At 42.8% G+C, this 20,271-nt stretch overlaps 1 protein-coding gene and 1 long non-coding RNA gene across 4 annotated transcripts in view; one reads left to right on the top strand and one right to left on the bottom strand.

The window, feature by feature from the left end:
* GRM7 (glutamate metabotropic receptor 7) overlaps window positions 1–20,271 on the top strand; it is a 940,532-nt gene that overhangs the window by 809,041 nt on the left and 111,220 nt on the right. The gene's annotated exons all lie outside the window — the stretch shown is intronic.
* Window positions 8,141–19,688, bottom strand: LOC104975516 (uncharacterized). Its single transcript, XR_001494718.3, has 5 exons — window positions 19,568–19,688; window positions 18,082–18,175; window positions 14,789–14,834; window positions 13,637–13,727; window positions 8,141–12,725 (listed from the first exon to the last, which is right to left on the bottom strand). It is a non-coding gene; the product is annotated as an uncharacterized lncRNA (long non-coding RNA).

The raw sequence follows: 20,271 nt of genomic DNA, 5'->3' as shown, positions 1-20,271 counted from the left end.
TCTTTGAGAATTAGATACAGCAACACACCAAACTCATCAGAGTTCACATTCGACAAAAATGCAAAAAGTGAGCTGACGGCAATTGCTGTGACGAAGAGTAAAGCGTGTGAGAGATCAGAGCGGAGGGTTGCTGTTTCACACGAGGGCTGAGGATGGCCGCTCTGAGTCATGCCATGTGAGGGTCGGCGACGGGATGTGAAGTAGGACCTGCAAAGAAAATTGTAATTGTGCCTACACACTCAGCAACTGCAAAACTACAGATCACTCACATCTGGCTTTAGAATAACAATGCCGTTACACTTGGTTGTGATAATCCTAGTATCCTGTAAGAACTGCTAAGAACACCGGCAAAACCTGCACGTGGAGTTCAGTTTACAGAATGCTTTTTCACACATTATAAAATTTTAATGTACAACTATGGCTGACTCATGTTGATGTTTGGCAGAAACCAACACAATTTTGTAGAGCAATTATCCCTCAATTAAAAATAAATTTAATTATTAAAAAAATTAATGTCTAGAAAGTGCTATATAGTAGCTTGCAGGTTTTCCACTTAAGCTATTAGCAAATTATCTGTAGAGACCTGGGTTCGATCCCTGGGTTGACAAGATCCCCTGGAGAAGGGAAAGGCTACCCACTCCAGTATTCTGGCCTGGAGAATTCCATGGATTATTTAGCCCATGGGGTCGCAAAGAGTTGAACACAGCTAAGCGACTTTTACTTCACTTTGCTTCGCTTCACTTCACTTCAACAGTGATGTAACCTACTATTTTTGAATTGTCATGAGGTTTTAATGAAATCATGTATGGAGAGTACCTAACTCAGAGTCTGAAAAGTTTGGGGGCCTCAGTGAACCTGAGTGTATCTTAAATTTTTTTTTCTTACTGCAGATAGGTTGAGTTATAACCTTCTGACTGTTCTTCTTTGTCTTTTCAAAGTCTGTATTTCCCCTGGCCAACAACCCTGGGAAGATTGGAGCAGGAAGGGAAAGTTGGGCTTTAGGAAGGCCTGTTTAGACACATTAGTGCTGACAGTGGCAGTGGGAACACTTCCAGGAAAGGAGGACTCTTTCAAATCCTCTAGTAGCCACCCATTGTGTTGAGGGCGGGCTCTGAAGTGGCGCCTTGGGAATGCTGAGTCACGTCCATGCAAGGGACCTTTCAAAGATTGAACAAGATTTGTTGGAGAAAGTAGGAATGAGAAGAATCCCAAATTCCACATCTGGAGGGCCAGAGAAAATGATGAAATTCTAGCATAAAACAGGGCAACAAGTACAGCGGTTAGATAGATATAGATATTTTATATCTGTTGGCATCAAGGCACTTCACTAACAATATCAGCAAAGGGGAGAGGAGAGAAAAGGTGAGCAGAGACAGAGTTAAAAGAGAACAAGAAGGCAGAGAATGTGCAGGTTATATATATATATATATTGTCATTAGAGCCCAAAGAAGGGTCATTTCTTTTTTTTTTTTTTTTAAGAAGGGTCATTTCAAAGGGGGCATGTTGTTGGTCATCGTAGAGCTGTTCTCTGGGGAGAATGGGAGCTATTTTAGGATATCAGGAGTTCCAGAGATCTTATCACAGGAGAGGAAGGAGGCCCATTTCAAAGGCCAGTTTCTCTGGCAGCTCTCTCTTCTGGGACTCCTCCAGTGTCACCCTGGGCCCCTCCCTTCCAGGCCTTACCTGACATGTGGCTCCCTAATTGTACTGGGTGGAAGTAGCCATCCTGTTTGGTAGTAAAAAGTAGTTCTGTGAGGTAACTGGACAGACTGGATCCTCCAGAATGAAATGTCTGGAAGGCAGACCCCCTCTATCAGTTCAACACCATTATCTGAGGATCTTTGGTATGAGGACTGTATCATTTGCAAGGACACTGAATCAAAGGAGCACAGACTAGGTGGCTTAAACCACAGAAGTGTGCTGTGTCACAGCCCAGAGGCGGGGGTCCTCTGTGGGTGGGGCTGGGTCCTCTGAGTGCCAGGGCAGGTACTGCTCATTGCCGCTCCCCCAGCTTCCGAGATTTTGCTGACAGTCTTTGGTGTTCTTTGTAGAAGCAACACTCCACCTTCTGCCTCCTCTTCACCTGGCATCCTGTCTGTATGCGTGACTGTGTCCAGATGCCCCCTTGGCATGAGGGCACTCGTGCACATGGCTAAGTCTTGTCTGTTTCTTTGAGACCCATGGATTGTATACCATCAGGCTCCTCTGTCCATGGAATTCTCCAGGCAAGAATATGGGAGTGGGCTGCCATTTCCTTCTCCAGGGGACCTTCCCGACCCAGGGATTGTGTGACCCCATAGACGGCAGCCCACCAGGCTCCCCCGTCCCCAGGATTCTCCAGGCAAGAACACTGGAGTGGGTTGCCATTTCCTTCTCCAATGCATGAAAGTGAAAAGTGAAAGTGAAGTCTCTCAGTCGTGCCCGACTCTCAGCGATCCCATGGACTGCAGCCTACCAGGCTCCTCTGTCCTTGGGATTTTCCAGGTGAGAGCACTGGAGTGGGGTGCCATTGCACTAGTCCTACTGAATTACAGGCCCACCCACTCCAGGATGACTGCATCATAACTAATTACATCCACAGCGGTCCTCTTTCTAAATAAGATCACATTCTGAGGCATCAGAGGGTTCAGACTTCAGTGTGTGAATTGGGGTGCATGCAGTTCAGTCCATAAGAAGAATCAAATAGTTGGTCATATCAGGATCTAACCTTACTAATGTCTTACAGTAACCAAGTCCAAGGGCCTAAGCAAGAAGTTCTTTTAGTTTGCCTTTTCTAGATACTCTTAAGTAATAACTCTGTTGCCTACCTTTGGCTGGTTTAAAAGGGTCAGTGGTTGAGTGGGAGAGAAGCATCATTGGACCACTCTCCTATCTCAGCTGTTACCAGGCTCTTCAGTTTTGAGTAACCTTTTGAGCCTCAGCTTTCTTGTCTATAAATTGGAAATTCATCCTTCCAAGTCTGAGTGTTGTGGTTCAGATCAAATCAAGTGCACAGGTCGGAAAAGCGATAAAGCATACTCCATGTTATTTTTGGCACTTACAGTTAATGCATATAAAACCAAGATGAAATCTGGTCTTTTCAATTTTTTCTCACATGGATCAAAGTATGTTTGAAGTCACGCACACACCTAAGGTGGCAAGTTCATCTCAAAAACATTACCTGGAATACAAATGAATGCTCTGGCTTTCAGAGGATGTGGATCAGGGATCATGTCCTCTGTTTTCAAATGGTATTAGTTCCTTAAAGTTAGATATCTTAGGAAATAATTGTTCTCTATTGGAAGAGTAGCAGCTCATAGTCAAGACAATGAGAAATGTTCCTTTTGAGGTGAGAAAGGTCAGCATGACAGATCTACACACAGTGTTAAACCCACAAGATCTCAACTAGTCAGAGGCAGAAGCTTGTTGCGGTAACTTGCTGCAAACACTTGTGTCTCAAGTTATGGGTGGGGTGGGGCTTCATCATCAGAAATGCATCGTCTCACAGACCTGGATGCTGGAGGTCAGAAAGGAAGGTGTGGGGTTGGTTCCTTCTGAGGTCTCTCTCCTTGGCTGGCAGAAGGCCATCTTCTCCCTTTATCTTCACATGGTCTTCTCTCTACTCATGTGTATGTCTGTCCCCAGATTTCCTCCACTTAAGGAGACCCATCATATTGGATGAGGGCCACTCTACTGACCTCACTGTAACTTAATTAGTTATCTAATAACCATTTTTCCAAATACAGTCACTTTTTGGATCTATTGTGGGTTGGGATTTCAGCATATAAATTTGGGGGAGTACAATTCAGGCAATAACACTCAGCCCTCTGACCCCTCCAAATTCATGTCCTCCTCACAAGCAGAATATATCTGCCATTTTACTTTAGAACCCCAAAGCATGGCTCCCAAGATTTTTTTTTTTCTTTTTAGTGAACTGAGGCAACTTTTCCTCGAAACATCAAGGGTCACTGTTCCTTCCTCTTAAAAATAGGTGGGAAAAAAAAATAGGTGGGGTATACACCCATTATTGGAGAAGGAAATGGCAACCCACTCCAGTATTTTTGCCTGGAGAATCCTATAGACAGAGGAGCCTGGTGGGCTACAGTCCATGGGGTCACAAAGAGTCAGACATGACTGAAGCGACTTAGCACATACATCCATTATAGTATAGGTATGAGCTGATGTAGCCAGCACACTTTTCCTGAAGGCCTACTGTGTACCAGCAACTTCAGATCTAGTCCTTACTCCAACAGCCTTCCGGGGTGTTTCACAACTTGCTGAGGGCATGATTTTACAAAGAACTGGACCTATTTCTTCTCCCTCTCCCTATCCTCAGTGCTTGGCACTCAGTACTCATTACCAACTGGCTCTTCTCCTTTCAGGTACATATTAAAATTATTCCGGGTATAAATATTTTAATGTGCAGAGGTAAAGTGTGGACTGGGAGTCCTGATCCTGTGAGCTCATTCACCTTACATTTTTCAGCTGTACAATAATGTAATTTGGATCAGAAATCTCTAAGTGCATGTGCAACTCACTAATCCTATGTTTATCTCAAGTGTGTGGAATCGAGTCTCGGAGGAGGAGGCACCTGTGATCCACCCCCACATGTTAGCGCCAGTTGGTTGAGGGGCACTCTGTGCGGTGGCAGGATCAGGAGTGACAGTGGTCCCAGTGAGCTCCTAGAGCTTGACCCACCACCCCACCTCGCTGGTATTTGAGCCCAAGTCAGGAAGATTCCCCGGAGGAGGAAATGGCACCCGCTCCAGTACTCCTGCCTGGAGAATCCCATGGACGGAGGAGCCCGACAGGCTACAGTCCGTGGGGTCACGGAGAGTGGGATGCAGCCGAGCACACAAGCACAGGAGACACGTTTAGCTGTCACACGTGGGGCAGGGTTGCCCACCCAGTGAGGAGAAGCCGGGGGTGCTGCAAAATGCCCCACACTGACTGCAGTGAAGTGAGGATTCATGAGGGAAGGGTACGACCCAGGGCTTCCCTGGTCGCTCAGCAGTAGAGAAGCCACCTGCCAGTGCAAGAGATGTGGGTTCCGTCCCTGGGCCGGGAAGATCCCCTGAAGAAGGAAATGGCAACCCACTTCAGTATTTTTGCCTGAGAAATCCCATGGACAGAGGAGCCTGGTAGGTTACAGTGCAGGGGGTCCCTAACAGTGAGACACGACTGAGCCACTAAAGATCAATGCTCACCTCTAGAAAGAGGCAGAGGCGTCATTCCAGCTACACACTGACCACTTGGTTGTGCATATCCACTGATTCATTCGATTACCGGCCTTTATTTAGTGTTTGTTTTGTGTGTGTGTGTGTTTACCCTCAACTGCTGTCCTGTTTCGAGTAGAAACGAGGATTTATAGTCTGCATCTCCAGCAACCCTATACCTAGAAATAGCAACAATCTAGAAAGGACAGTGTGATTCCAGTAGGCTAATAGATAATATTATTTATGAAGACTCTGTTATGGAGGAAAGAGACTTGACTCTAACAGCTTAAAATATATGGACTTTGGGACAGCTGTTTTCATTATTTAATTCCTGTAAATGAGATTTCACTGCCCTATATGGTGCAGTGCTTATCGGATCAAACCAGAGGAGTAGGTTGTTGTTCAGTCGCTCAGTCACATCTGACTCTTTGCGACCCCATGGACTGCAGCACACCAAGCTTCCCTGTCCTTCACCATCTCCTGGAGCTTGCTCAAACTCATGTCCATCAAGTCGGTGATACCATCCAGCCATCTTGTCCTCTGTCGTCCCCTTCTCCTCCTGCCTTCAATCTTGCCCAGCATCTTTCTAATGAATCAGCTCTTCACATCAGGTGGCCAGAGTATTGCAGCTTCAGCTTCAGATCAGTCTTTCTAATGAATATTCAGAACTGATTTCCTTTAGGATTGACTGGTTTGATCTCCTTGCAGTCCAAAAGAGTCGCCTCAAGAGTCTTCTCCAACACCACAGTTCAAAAGCATCAATTCTTTGGCGCTCTACCTTCTTTATAGTCCAACTCTCACATTCATACATGACTACTGGAAAAACCATGGCTTTGACTAGAGAGACCTTTGTTGGCAAAGTAATGTCTCTCCTTTTTAATATAAGAGAAATTGGTAGAGTTGTGTATAATATGCTCAAGCTGTCAGGGCAAAATGCCAGAAGAGTGGCTTGAACAACAGACGTGTATTTTCTCACAGTTCTGGGAGCTAGGATTCTGCACTCAGGATTCCAGCAGGGATAACTTCCAATAGGTTCTCTTTTCTTGCTGTGTTTTCACGTGGCCTTTCATCAAGAGAGAGTTGTGTGCCCTCTCCTCCTTTCCCTATAAGGGCACATTCCTATCTGATTAGGACCCACCCTTATGACTTCATTTATCTTTAACTACCCCTTAAAGGCTCTTTCACCAAATACAGTCACAGTGCCGGGGGGTGGGGGGGGGCGGGGGGCGGCGGTTAGATCTTCAGCCTATGAATTTTTGGAGTATGTGTCCACTTCAGTAAGCATCTGTCTTGTGTTAAGTACCATATGGACCAGGTAACCAGAGCGCATCATCTAAAGTCTAAAATAGTCTCTCAGAAGGCAATTTTGAAAAGATAACCAAGTTTCTTAATTCTCTCTCAAAGATGAGAAAATTATTCTACATTCCGTCCACCCCACCCCCACCCCCTGCCTCTCTCTCAGCCTGGTGCATTTTAAAATAGATCTGAAACCCAGGAAATTAACACCTTCAATTTATTCCCAGAGCAGAAAGCTAATAAGTAGGGAAAATTAAAATTTTCAGCCAGCTCACTTTCGTGTTTTATAACACATACCACTTTGGCTTTGGAGTAGTTTAATTTGAATTAATCATTAGACTCTCTTCAGAGTTAGAAATGAAGTGGTATTTAAAGTAAGTTATATTGTTAGTATAATCTGACATGGAACGTGTAGCCTGAGGTGTGCAGTCATACATAAGCCTGATAGTCTGCCTAATTTTTGTCCCCCAAATTTTAGATGACAAGGATGATTTCCAAGCTCCAGGTTAAATAATTTGAGGGTGAGGGGAGACACATGAATAGGCCCCTCAGGAACACAGACGACAGAGTGGAGGGTTTTCCACCTCTTCTTCAAGCTAAGGAATCCTCCCTGGGATGTTTGCTCAGCCACAAGGAAGTGTGACGATAGAATGGGCTGGTCTGCCGCAGCATTTTCAGCATCTGACCAAATCCACACCAGTTTACAAAGACCGCTGACCGTCCAGTCACATTTCAGTGATGACCTGCATCTCGGGTGAACCTCCCCCCACTCTGCCAGAACTAGCTACACATCCTCCTGACCAGAGAACAGAAACTCAGGGGACAGGGGCTGCTCCTTTGACAAAAATGTTCTCTCCTTTTGCTGAAGATGTTTACAAATCACTTGGAACTGGGAAGGCAAATGTGCCTAGTCCCTTAGAATATAGTAGAAGGTGGGCCCATCCTAACTCTCCAGTCTGGGAAGCTGACCTCTGCGTCCTTTGAGAATTGTTGACATTATCATGAAAGCCAAGTGATCTCCTTATAGAAAGGAGAGCAGGACACTCTCTAAGAAGAGTTAAGTACATGTCCCCTTTCTGAATGTCATAGACTTGCAAGTTTGGGTGAATCCTGTTGACCCTGAGGGGGCACTTCACATTCACTGTTACTTGGCAGCCGGGGGCATGTGATGTATGTCATTTCCTTTTTAATCTCTGTCTTGTCATCTATGTTGCCACCATATGCATAGTCCAGTAGGTAAAGGAGGAGTGTTTGCTTCTAATTGAGGTTTTTTAGTTTAATTTTCATTGGAGGATAGTTGACTTACAATATTAGTTTCAAGTGTACAGCAAGGTGAATTAGTTACACATATACATAGATCTATTCCATCTCATATTCTTTTCCCATAGAGGTTATGCCAGTGCTCTGCAGTGTTCCCTGTGCTCTGCAGTAGATCCTTAATGATGATCTATTGTATATGTGTTAGACTGTATACAGTACTCCCAAACTCCTAATTTATCCCTTCCTCCCACATTTCCCTTTTGATAACTGTTAATATAAGTTTTCTAGGTCTGTGATTCTTTTCTGTTTTGTAGCTAAGTTCATCTGTGTGTGTGTGTGTATATATATATATATATTTTTTTTTTAGATTACACATATAAGTGTTATCATATGATATTTGTCTGATTTGCTTCATATGGCATCATATGGTAATTCTACTTTTTTAAGGAACCTCCATACTATTCTCCTTAGTGTCCTGCACAAATTTACATTCCCACCAACAGTGTAGAGGGGTTCCCCTTTCTCCACCTTCTCCACCTTCTCCAGCATGTATTGTTTGTTAGACTGTTTGATATTGGCCATTCTGACCTGTGTGAGGTGATACCACACTGTATTTTTTATTTTTCTAATAATTAGTGATGTTGAGCATCTTTTTGTGTGCGTTTTGGCCATCTGTATGTCTTCTTGGGAGAAATGTTGTTTAGATCTTCTGCCCGGTTTGTGTTGGGTTGTTTATCTTTGATATTGAGCTGCATGAGTTGTTTGTATATTTTGGAGATTAATCCCTTGTTCATAGTTTCATTGGCAAATATGTTCTTCCATTTTGTAGGTTGTCTTTTTGTGTTGTTTATGGTTTCTTTTGCTGTGCAAAAACATTTAAGTTTACTTAGGTCCTGTTTATTTTTGCTTTTATTTGTATTATTCAGGGTGTTGGATCCAAAAAAAAAAAAAAAAAGTCTTGCTGCCATTTTTGTCAGAGTTTTCTGCCTATGTTTTCCCGTAAGAACTTTATAGTCTCTTGCCTTCAGGTCTTTAATCCATTTTGAGTTTATTTTTGTGTACTGTGTTAGGGAGTGTTCTAATTTCATTCTTTAACATGTAGCTAGCCAGTTTTCCCAGCATCATTTCTGAACAGACTGTCTTGCCTCTCTTGGTAGATTAACTGACCCATAGGTGCATGGATTTACCTCTGGGTTTCCTATCCTGTTCCATTGATCTATATTTCTGTTCTTGTTGGGCCAGTACTATAGCTTTGTAGTATAGACTGAAATCACGGAGCCTGGTTCCTCCAGATCCATTTTTCTTTCTCGGGATTGCATTGGCTATCCAGGGTTATTTGTGTTTTCATAAAAAAATTTTTAAACTTTTGTTCTAGAGGAATTTTGTTTTTTAATGATGAGGTGATTTCTGCAGAAATGCCACATATAATCGCCACTGAAATCCTGAGATATTACAGAAGGGGAAATGCCTGAGAAGTTCTCATTTGGGTCCCCTCTGGATCCATACATAGTCTGTTTCATAGCCGAATGCTGGCGTCTAAGTCAAAGATGTTTCATGTTTTCAGCTGTGGGGGCCTGACAGTATGAATACAATTGGCCCCTCCAATGACACAGTGCTGCACTGCTGCATCAGACCACTAGGGGGAAGTCAGCAGGCTGGAATCCACTGTGCTTTGTCTGTGCCCGGCAGGCCTCACCTTTGGGTAAGTCTGTTTTTGCTGTAGATCTCTAATTTTGTACATGACAAGATTTCCAACAGAGGAATACTTGATGCTTCAGGTATAAGTAGACTTCAAAGGGGAGAACTGGAGAATCTCGGGCAAGGATGCTTATTTTGACGGAGCCCATCCCAACAGAATGGGATTCCAAGTAAAATGTGAGGTCTCTGTGTTCGGATAGTTTCTGCTCTGAGGGACTTCATCTACCTTTTTCTCCTTGATATTATCCACTCATGCATCCAAGAGGGTATTTTCTAGGTTCTGGGACCACAGATAAATAAGCTGGGGAAGGCACTGCCTTCATAACGCATTTCAATACAGTGGTAGAACTAGACCAAGGTTTCTCAGCTTTTGCAATATTGACATTTTATGTTGGATAATACTTTTATAGGTTTGTGAGGGGGAGAGGTGTCCTGTGCATTACAGGATATGTAGAAACATCCCTGGCTTCTACCCAGCATTTTCCATTAGCATCCCCCTTTACCTGGTCATACCAACCAAAACTGTCTCCAGACATGGCCAAATACCATCCCGCGTCCCCTGAATCCAGTTGTGGGTAGGTATAACTAGGCTAAAATATAAAAAATAAATAAGTATATATACACACGTTTTTATATGTATATTTTAAGTGATAATTAGTACCACAAAGGGAACGAAGTGGTACTAGTTGAGAGAGAAATGCGAAGAATGGGCTTTGATGCTGTTTGGCTGGTTAGGGACCATCTCTTTAAGGAAGTAATATTTAAGGAAGACCTTCAGGAAGGTAACGGTGAATAACATTGGTGTGTTCCAGAGAAAGAACAGTGGGGAAACCCTGCAGAGGACAGAGCCTGATCTGTTCAGGGAACTAGAGCCCGTCGGTGCACATGGAGATTCTAGAGGGAGCCACAGGGGCCGTGTGGACCATGGTGGGAGCTTGTCTTTTATTGTAAGTGTAGTGGGAAGGCTTTGGAGAATTTTGAGCAAGGAAGAGAGATGACTGAACTTACAAGCAATGGTTTTCTTCTGTGATGTCACATATATATCTGGCAGGGATGACGTGGGATAGAGGGTAAGTCACCATCATCATTCTCATTCTCTTATGTGAAGTTTCTCTTAAGTTTGGTGCTTGTGGGTGGAGAGCGTAAAGGAATAGGACCAGGAACAATCTGGAAGAACCTCATCAATAAGGGACAGAGATTACTTATGTACCAGTGAAGACTGAGGTCAGTCAAGCTTTATTCCAGTGACAGAAACGAATCCCTCAAATGGCAGTTAATAACAGTAATTGAAGTAATTATGCCCATGAGAACAATTTAACGTTAATCCTGTTTAAAATTTATCCCAGCGAATTTTAAGATCTTACTGGTTTTATTCAGTGATTCTGAATCGTGCAGCATCCAGTCTAACAGATGGGAAGGAACTGTGAGGAGCTGTACAGGGAGACTTTTTCAGTGACATAGAGTCAGCGTACAATGTTGGGGTGGTTAGCCTCAGGGGGACAGCAAAGTGACTCCGTTATTCACCCATATACATAATTGTTATATTCTTTTCCATTGTGGTTTATTACAGGATATTTAATATAGCGCCCTGTGCTGTATACAGCAGGACCTGGTTGCTTATCCATCCTGAATGAAATAGTTTGTATCTGCTAACCCCAAACTCCCAGCCCATCCTTGCCCAGCCCCGCCCTCTTGGTAACCACAAGTCTGTTCTTTGTCTGTGATTCCATTTCTGTTTCAGAGACGGGTTCATTTGTGCTATATTTTAGATTCCATATATAAGTGATACCCTATGGCATTTGTCTTTCTCTTTCAACTGACTTCACTTGGTATGATCATCTCTAGGTCCAGCCATGTTTCTACGAGTGGCATTATCTCCTTCTTTTTTATGGCTGAGTAATAATTCCATTGTATATAGGTACCACTCTTCTTTATTCATTCATCTGCCAATCTGCATTTAGGTCATTTACATAGCTTGGCTATTGTAAATAGTGCTACTAGGAATGCATGGGTGTGTGTATCTTTTTTTAATTGTGGTTTTCTCTGGATATACACCCAGAAGTGGGGACTGCAGAATCAGTCGGTAATTCTATGTTGAGTTTTTTTAAAAGAACTTTTCTGCTGTTCCCCTCCATAGCGGCTGCAACAACATACATCCCCTACCTCTCCACTCTCTCTGCAGCAATTATTTGTAGACTTTATGATGATGGCCATTCTGACTGGTTATAGGTGACACTTCATTGTAGTTTTATGTGTATCCCACGGACGGAGGAGCCTGGTAGGCTGCAGTCCATGGGGTCGCTACGAGTCGGACACGACTGAGCAACTTCACTTTCACTTTCATGCATTGGAGGAGAAAATGGCAACCCACTCCAGTGTTCTTGCCTGGAGAATCCCAGGGATGGTGGGGCCTGGTGGGCTGCCGTTTATGGGGTCGCACAGAGTCGGACACAACTGAAGGACTTAGCAGCAACATACGTACACATCTCATCATCTTTATCCATCCATCCGTTGATGGACATTTGGGTTGTTTCTATGTCTTGGCTGTTGTGGATAGTGCTGTTGTGAACACAGGGGTACATGCATCTTTTTGAATTATAGTTATTGCAAATCAAAACTATAATTAGGCACCATCTCTCATTGGTCAGAGTGGCCATTATTAAAAGGTCTGTGACAAATGCTAGAGAAGATGTGGAAAAAGGGAAGCCTCCTACACTGTGGCTAGGGATGTGGAGCCTCTATGGAAACAGCATGGAGGGTTCCTCAGAAAAGTAAGGACAGAATGAAAGATGTTATAGGTGGAAGGGCGTGGGAAGAAGGCAGTTTACACTAGGCAAAAAAGCAGGTTCGTTATTGCGGGGTTCCTTTCCTTTAGAGGTTGGCAGGGGTCAGTCAGGCAGATGACCTAACTAGTGGATCCAGCAATTCCTGATGGATTGGTTGAAGATTCATTTCTAGGAGAGTCAAAACCTTCCTTAGGTTAGGTCTTGGTTTGCTGAAGTGGAACTTAGTGTAAGAAACTCCACTGTATGCTTGTTTCTCCTTGTGTTTAACTATTTCCCCCTTGGAAATCAGACTCACAGTCTGAGAGATGTGATAAAAATTTAAGGTATCAGCGCCCCCCCACCACCAGTGATGGCTCTTACAGTGTTTTGCTGAATCTCCGTGGCATTCAGAGGTCACAAGGTCAGATCTGCATTCTTTATGTTGCTCAGGCTCTTCGATCCTTTCCTCATGTTCCAGTCTCAGGGTGATCATTTGTGTGGTGGTGATCAGCTGTGAACATGCATTTAAAAGCTTTTGAGAGTATATCTCACTAGGGAGACCACTGTGATTATCAGCAGAATACCCAATGTCTGTGCGCTGCAGAGACATGCTCCCCAAGTCCCAAACCTATCAGAGAAAGCCAAAGACAGACCCCAGTGATAGTCTGGGGAGCTGGGTCGCAACTTCCTCAAAATGTCGATTCACCAATAGCAAGCGGTGTTCATGTCCCATGGCATGGACACCTTGGTTAGTTAAGAAATAATGAAAGGCTGTCTCATTATCAAGAACAACTTTGAGCAAAGTATCTGGGAATTTCTGTCAGGCAGCTCTTGCTTTAGCAGCAGATTCCAAGAGCAAGGAACAGTTTCTGATCATAGCCTCATTTGCAGTAAAGGTAAGCATACTAGTCAGTTTAGTAGGAATCTGCTGAAGGAAGTAAAGTTGGATTCATGAAGGCATCCTGGTCATTCCCATTTGAGTCTGTGGCTCTGGACTGGAAAGATGACAGCCATGGAGGCCAGTGAAGTATAGGGTCTGTGAAACGGCAGATGGATTTATTGTGTTTCTCCTTGCCTCGTGTCCCTTTCTTTGTACAGAGCCTAGATGCAAAGTTCCCCAGGCTTGGGAGTCTAACATGAAAGATAAAGAGGCTGAGTTTCTTTCTTTGGGAAACCTGAGGCTTTGACGGAATTACAGAAGTACCAGAATCCTGGCAAATCCAGCAGTTGTTTGAAGGTTGGATTAGTATCCTCTCCACCCTAGTAATGGGCTGAACAGGGCCAATGGCATTATCTTTCCAGGCCAGAGCCAGGCAATAAAAGTACACAAACGAATCGTAAAGACCTTCATAATGTAAGATGTAGGAAAAGGATGATCAGAGGAGGAAGGAGAAATTAAACATTCTTGATCTGACTTCTTACCTCTATGTCAGCTAATTCTCTTTCTACTCAGTGTGATTTTTGAGGTCTCCATGTTGGCACAGGACCGGATGTCAGGTAGAGCCTATGTCACCTGTGAAAATGCACCCAAGTTTCAATAGCTAGTAATTTGGCAAGTGCTGTCAGTGATCAAGAGTACACGGTAGGATTCTTTTCATGAAGTTGACTTTTGCAGACACAGGGTGAAATGAAAATAGACTTAAAAATGTCCATGGTTGCATTGCGTGTATCCTAAGTCACTTCAGTTGAGTCTGATTCTTTGTGACCCCATGGTCTGTAGCCCACCAGGCTCCTCTGTCTGTGGGATTTTCCAGGCAAGAACACTGGGCTGGGTTGCTGTGCCCTCCTCCAGGGGATCTTCCCAGCCCAGGGATCGAACCTACATCTCTTATGTATCTTACCACTGAGCTAGCAAGGAAGCCCTTACCGGGAAATGAACATGGGCTGTGGTGGTGAAAGTGCTGAATCCTAACCACTAGACCAGCAGGGAAGATTTAAAAATGTTCATGGTTAATCAAGATAATAGCTGGGAAAATATGATAACATTATTATATAAGAACATATCAAATTTCTAGGATGTCACACAGTTTCAGAACATTAATTTTAACAGCATCAGTTCAATTCAGTTCAGTCGCTCAGTCGTGTCTGACTCTTTGTGACCCCAGGGACTGCAGCACGCCAGGCCTCCCTGTCCATCACCAACTCCCAGAGTCCACCCAAACCCATGTCCATTGTGTCGGTGATGCCATCCAACCATCTCATCCTCTGTCGTCCCCTTCTCCTGCATGCACCCATACAAATATAACCTAAGAAGGCTTAGCATCACTTCTTATTTGATAATGCTTCCTGCATAATTTAACATATCAAATAAACCTAATTTATTTTAACATCTTACCATAGGAGAAACAAATCCCTTGACATTTCCCAGAGATCCTCTGGGAAATCAAAGTTAGTTTGAGGTCAAAAAGACTACATAAAATTTGATTTGGGGAAAATATCAAAAAGTTTGAACATTTGATTAAATAGGATCACAGATCATTATTAGATAATGCTTTAGTCATTATCTACTTAGCTGAAGTTACAATAAAAGATGGTAAAGGTAAAAACAATTATGTAGTTATAAGCAAAACTTACCTCTTTTAATATTAAGAAGGTTGAGTTTTCTTAAGGAATTCAAGACCTAATAGAGATAACATGAAGCACAGTCCGTTAATTTGGTCAATTATAAAACCTTTGCAGTCCAGGCAGATTACTTTTAAAAGGTTAATTTTCATAGTCTTTATGAAAAGAAGACCAAGAGTACAACACTTTGGCTATTTTAATGGAGAGGAAACCAAATTCTGATTTTTCTACAGTGAACTTAATCCATTCCAAACTAGCTTGACCACACATAAAATTCCTTTCCTAAGAGTTCTTTTCTGCAAACCTTCTACAATTTTTCTTGTGTTCAATCAAATTGTGTCCTATTTTATTTTCAGTTGGGAACAACCAGTTTTTTCCTTTCATACTTATTATTTCTAAGTCATTATAATTCCATATAGTGATTAGAAGTCTTATCCTTTAGAATCCTTCCTTCCTGGTATAAACTAAGAAGTGAGCAATTGTAGACTGTTAAACAAGCATTCTGGGGATTGGTATAACATTTCATAATTTCCCAAAGTATATTTATCATAATACATTTTTCAATATGGTGTTTACTACTAGATCCAAATATCTTTAGTTCCTCAGTAAAAGGAAGCCAAAAATAAGTTTGATAAACTTGTATTCAGTAATAGTTTCAGTATTTTATGGTATTTGAAAATAATCTAGATATTCAGTAAATATCCATCATTTGACTTATTTCAATACAACTTTAGGGTTCCAAGTTACCAAAAAAGACCTTGGAAAAGACCATAAAGCATAGTTACTGTTGAAAAGTGTATTTATAAATTTCTGTTTAATTACATTTAGATACTGATGAAAAGTTCATGAGACATTAAACAGCTAACCATCACCTTAAGTTACCTTTCTTGCAAAAAAAAATTCCATAATACATTACATGAGCTTATTGGACTTTTAGTAAGCCTAGGTAGAATAAAAGTATTATATTTAATATTGGTAACTCTAAAGCATGCTTGTTTTAATTAAATCAACAAGCTTAAACTAGCTTGTTTATTGAAGATTATCATAGATCACATGATCTTGGAAAGTATTTGTATTTCTGAAAGTATATTTGATTAATAGAATGTGTGTTTGTCTTTAGGCCAATTCAGCAGAGCTCTTTACATATTAACATTGGTAATACCATCTGCATGTAGGAAAATATCACACATCTATAGCATACACGGGCTTCCCTGGTGGCTCAGAGAGTAAAGAATTCATCTGCAATGCAGGAGACCTGGCTTCAATCCCTGGGTTGGGAAGATGGCAAGTGGAGAAACCCATGGACAGAGGAGCCTGGTGGGCTACAGTCCGTGGGGTCGCACAGAGTCAGACATGACTGAGCACATAACATACACACACAGATGGATGCAGACAGAAATCTTAATAGATTTTGTTGTACAATTTTAGCCATGAGGCAGGTATGATCATTCAAAAGTCACTAGTTTATAAAAAAACAATTGGATACAAATTCTGGATTTGGCAGATGGAGTAAAGTAAGGTTATGTACTCAGATGGTAAAGCCTTTTCACTAATCAAAGATTTTCTACCAGGCCTAGGTTTCAAATAGCTATTCTTTTACCATTATTTCTTCTTTGAGTTGTTTTTTCTTTTTTCTTTCTGATGAGAAGTATCTTCCTTCCTAGAGAAGACCAGGCAAAATATCCGCATCTCAGAAGGCACAGGGAAAGGACGTAAGTCCCCCCGAGAAGGCCTGGCTCCTAAGTCCAGATCTTTTACAGTCTCCACAGGCTTTCTGGCTCTGTGCATCCCCATGGCTGGGCGAGGTTTGGGGATTGATAAGGAGGATGGGTGGCCCTTGAATTGCTTTTAGAACTGCATTTCTGTTGTTGTAAAGACTTAAGAACAGTCATTTTTTAATTCTTCATAGACTGGGGGTTGCAGCCTGAATGACATCCTAGGCTGACCCACCCACCCAACTACATTATCTTCAAATCACCTCTGAGTATCCTGGAGAAGACCTTCAACTAAGATGGAAAAACAAAGCAAACAAACAAGCAAAAAAAAAAAAACTTGTATTCTAGACTTAGAGCTGCTTGTTTTTGAAATGATTTCTTTCCCTCCAGGTACTTAGGTTCATTTTGGCTTAGGGGAGAGGGCCTAAAAAGCATTTTCCTCTGATTCTGGTGTGTGTGTGTATATGTTTAGTCACTCAGTCGTGTCCGACTCTCTGTGACCCCATGGACTGCAGCCCGCTAGGCTCCTCTGTCCATGGGGATTCTCCAGGCAAGAATACTAACTCTGATACCAGCTTCCAATTTGGACAACTTCTGGCAAAGAAGCTGCTTAAAAAAAGAAACCCTTCAAATATGTTTGTCAGGTTTCAGCTGGGACAAACAGTAGGTATCCCGGCAGTACTGAACCCACCCCAAGGACATGAGAGGTGTCTCCCAGAAGGGTTCAGAAGACACCACCCTCCCAAGATCTAGTGCTGTGTGCTAAGTCACTTCAGTCATTTCTGACTCTCTGCAACCCCACGTACTGTAGCCTGCCAAGTTCCTCTGTCCACTGGCTTCTCCAGGCAAGAATACTGGAGTGGGTTGCCATTTCCTTCTCTAGGGGATTCGAACCCAGGATCGAACCCATGTCTCCTGCATTGCCAGGCAGGTTCTGTACCACTAGCGCCACCTGAGAAGCCCACCAGGGTCCAGAACTTCGGTTTCAGAGCCACTCCCATAGATGACCAAAGGAAAGCAAGACTGAGTTCCCCTGAGGGCTGAAAATGATGAGTAGGCCCCGACCAAAAATGGAGCCCAACCCAAGTTCTCAGGACAGGAAAGTAGACAAGCAAGATGAAGGATTTGTATCCAACTGTTCTTTTATAAACTAATGAATTTTACAGTATCACACCTACCTCCTGGCTAAAATTGTACAACAAAATCTACTAAGATCTTGGTTTGCATCATGTGTTTATGTATGTAGATATGATAACCAAGATTTGGAGAGAAAGGGACAGGTAAGATTTCTCCTTGCTCCCTCACCTAGCCACTACACACATTCAGGAGAGGACCCTAGTAAGGATGCTCAGCTTCTGTCAGTTTTCCTAGGCCCCTATCTGTAGCTCCAGATGACTGAGGTTTAAAGCAGAGAGCATAGCCCCAATATCTACCAGAATTTTACAAGATTGTCCACTAATGTTAGTTTTGCATTAGCTTTTTAAAGGTGCAATTGGTAGCGGTTTACTTGAGAATCCTTCAGAGTCCCATCACCCCTGGAAGGGACCCTCCTTCCAGGGTTGATATGGGGATGTCCATGGGGCCACTTACTTGGAAGACTTTGATTTCAGTCTTGGAGCCTCTTCAGAGTGGAAAGTCAGTCCAGGTGGAAGATGAGCAGATTGCAAATGCTTAGGTAAGGAGCCTAGAGAGGAGAGCAGGAGTCATGTTAGTCTTCCCGCCCTTTGTTCTAGGTACTCTTGCATCTTTGATCTCTCACTAGTCTTCTGGAGACCTCTGCAAGACAATCAAAACAAGTACCCCATCCTGCCTGACTTGGGGGTCTTTGCTTTCAAGAACAGTTAAGTGAATGGTGGCGTTGACCCGGAACATTCATCAGCATGGCCACTGTAGTTCTAGGTTGTGCCCAAAGGGGGTGCACTCAATTATTTGAAATGTGTGGATCTCACTTCTTTGCCTAAGCTTGGGTTCTACTAGAGCCAAATTAATATCCAATTAATGCGCCTGTGTTTGGGATTGTAAAGGGTATGATGTTTTAAATGTTCATCAACAGAAGAAAGGATAAAGGAGATATGGTACATATATACAATGGAGTATTAGTCATCAGATCAGATCATAAAAAGAACAAAATTAGATCACTTGTGGAGATATGGATGGACCTAGATTCTGTCATAGAGTGAAGTAAGTCAGAAACATTGAAACACATATTGTATATTAACACATACATGTGGAATGTAGAAAACGATGTGTGGGGGGGGGGCTTCCCTAGTGACTCTGATGGTAAAGAATCTGCCTGCAATGTGGGAGACTCAGGTTCGATCCCTGGGTCAGGAAGGTTTCCTGGAGAAGGGAATGGCAACTCACTCCGGTATTTTTGCCTGGAGAATCCCATGGGCAGATGAGCCTGGTGAGCTACAGTCCATGGAGACACACACGACTGAGCGACTAACACACACACATTCCTGCATTGCAGGTGGATTCTTTACCATCAGAGCCACCAGGAAAGCCAGAAAACACTATCGACTATCTTATTTGAAAAAGAGAAATGAGAGACAGACATAGAGAATGAATGTGTAGACACCAAGAGGGGAAGGCAGCTGGGATAAATAAAGTGTACCTGGTCACATGAAAGTCTCTTTGAAATTAGGGTGATGGATCGTCACTCTAAGTCATTCTGTGAACACCTGACTCTAGGATGGGAGTCCGAGTTGGGTGGCAAGCATTCTAATGGCTTTTTAGTGCTCAATCCATGCCCGCTGGTTTTGCAGCTTTGCCTTCTAAGATTCCCATTAGCAGGAGGACTATTATTCCCTTCCTGCATGTACACAGTAACAAAATCCAGTAGTAGCTGGGGAAATTCAAGTGTGGATACCAGCAGTCACCAGTGAGGTGGTCCTGGGGACTGGCCAAGAGAAGGCCTGAGGTGTGCGCCAAAGCGGTTCCCAAGTATAACTGGGAACTGATGTGACTGTGGACTGACAAGGGCTGAGGACTAGCACTCTGCTACAGCCTGTCCAGACTGACCCAGGACTGAAAGGCCAGTTGTATAAGGAGCTCAGACCTCAGGGGAACTCACACAGTGCACTTGGGAATGATGAGAAGCCAGCGAAGTTGAAGGGTTCATGGGGACAGATGTCTGTGTCTCCCATTGTCCTCAGAGCCATTGGTAGTCTTCTTCAGATTCAACCACTGGCATCAAACTGTAAACAAACAAAATTCAACTAGGTAAACTTTACAGATTTCATTGGCTTTATTCAATAATTCAAGAATCAGGCAAAATCTAGTCTAGAAGATAAAAGGATCTCCAAGGAGCTGTAGAAAATGAAAGACTTCTGAAGGCAGAAAGGAGCAAGAACAAAGATGTTATACTAGGCAGAAAAGTAGGCCAGCTATTGCGAGGTTGCTGTCCTTTAGGGGATGGCAGGGGTCTGTCTGGCAGCTGACCTAACTAGTGCTGGTCCAGAGATGCCCAATTCTCTGGTATAAAATTCTGTTTCTGGGAGGGCTAAAACTAACACAGTTAAGTGTGGAGCTTAATGGGACTGTTTTTGTTTTTTTTTTTAAACAATTTCTTACATGTGAATATTGTATTTCCTACATATTTCTCAAATTCATCTGCTCTATTGACCACCACCTGGACTTAATCATGGAAGTTTGCATGAAACACATTTTAAATTTTTTTTTAAAGAGACTACATAGTAAGTTGCATACATATTTATATATATATATATAAGAAAACCCTGCAGCAGAACAATCTGGCTTCTTAATATCATTTATAGC

The sequence above is a fragment of the Bos taurus genome, chromosome 22 (assembly GCF_002263795.3).
Source record: "Bos taurus isolate L1 Dominette 01449 registration number 42190680 breed Hereford chromosome 22, ARS-UCD2.0, whole genome shotgun sequence".
NCBI lineage: Eukaryota > Metazoa > Chordata > Mammalia > Artiodactyla > Bovidae > Bos > Bos taurus.
This window is presented reverse-complemented; position numbering and strand designations above follow the sequence as displayed.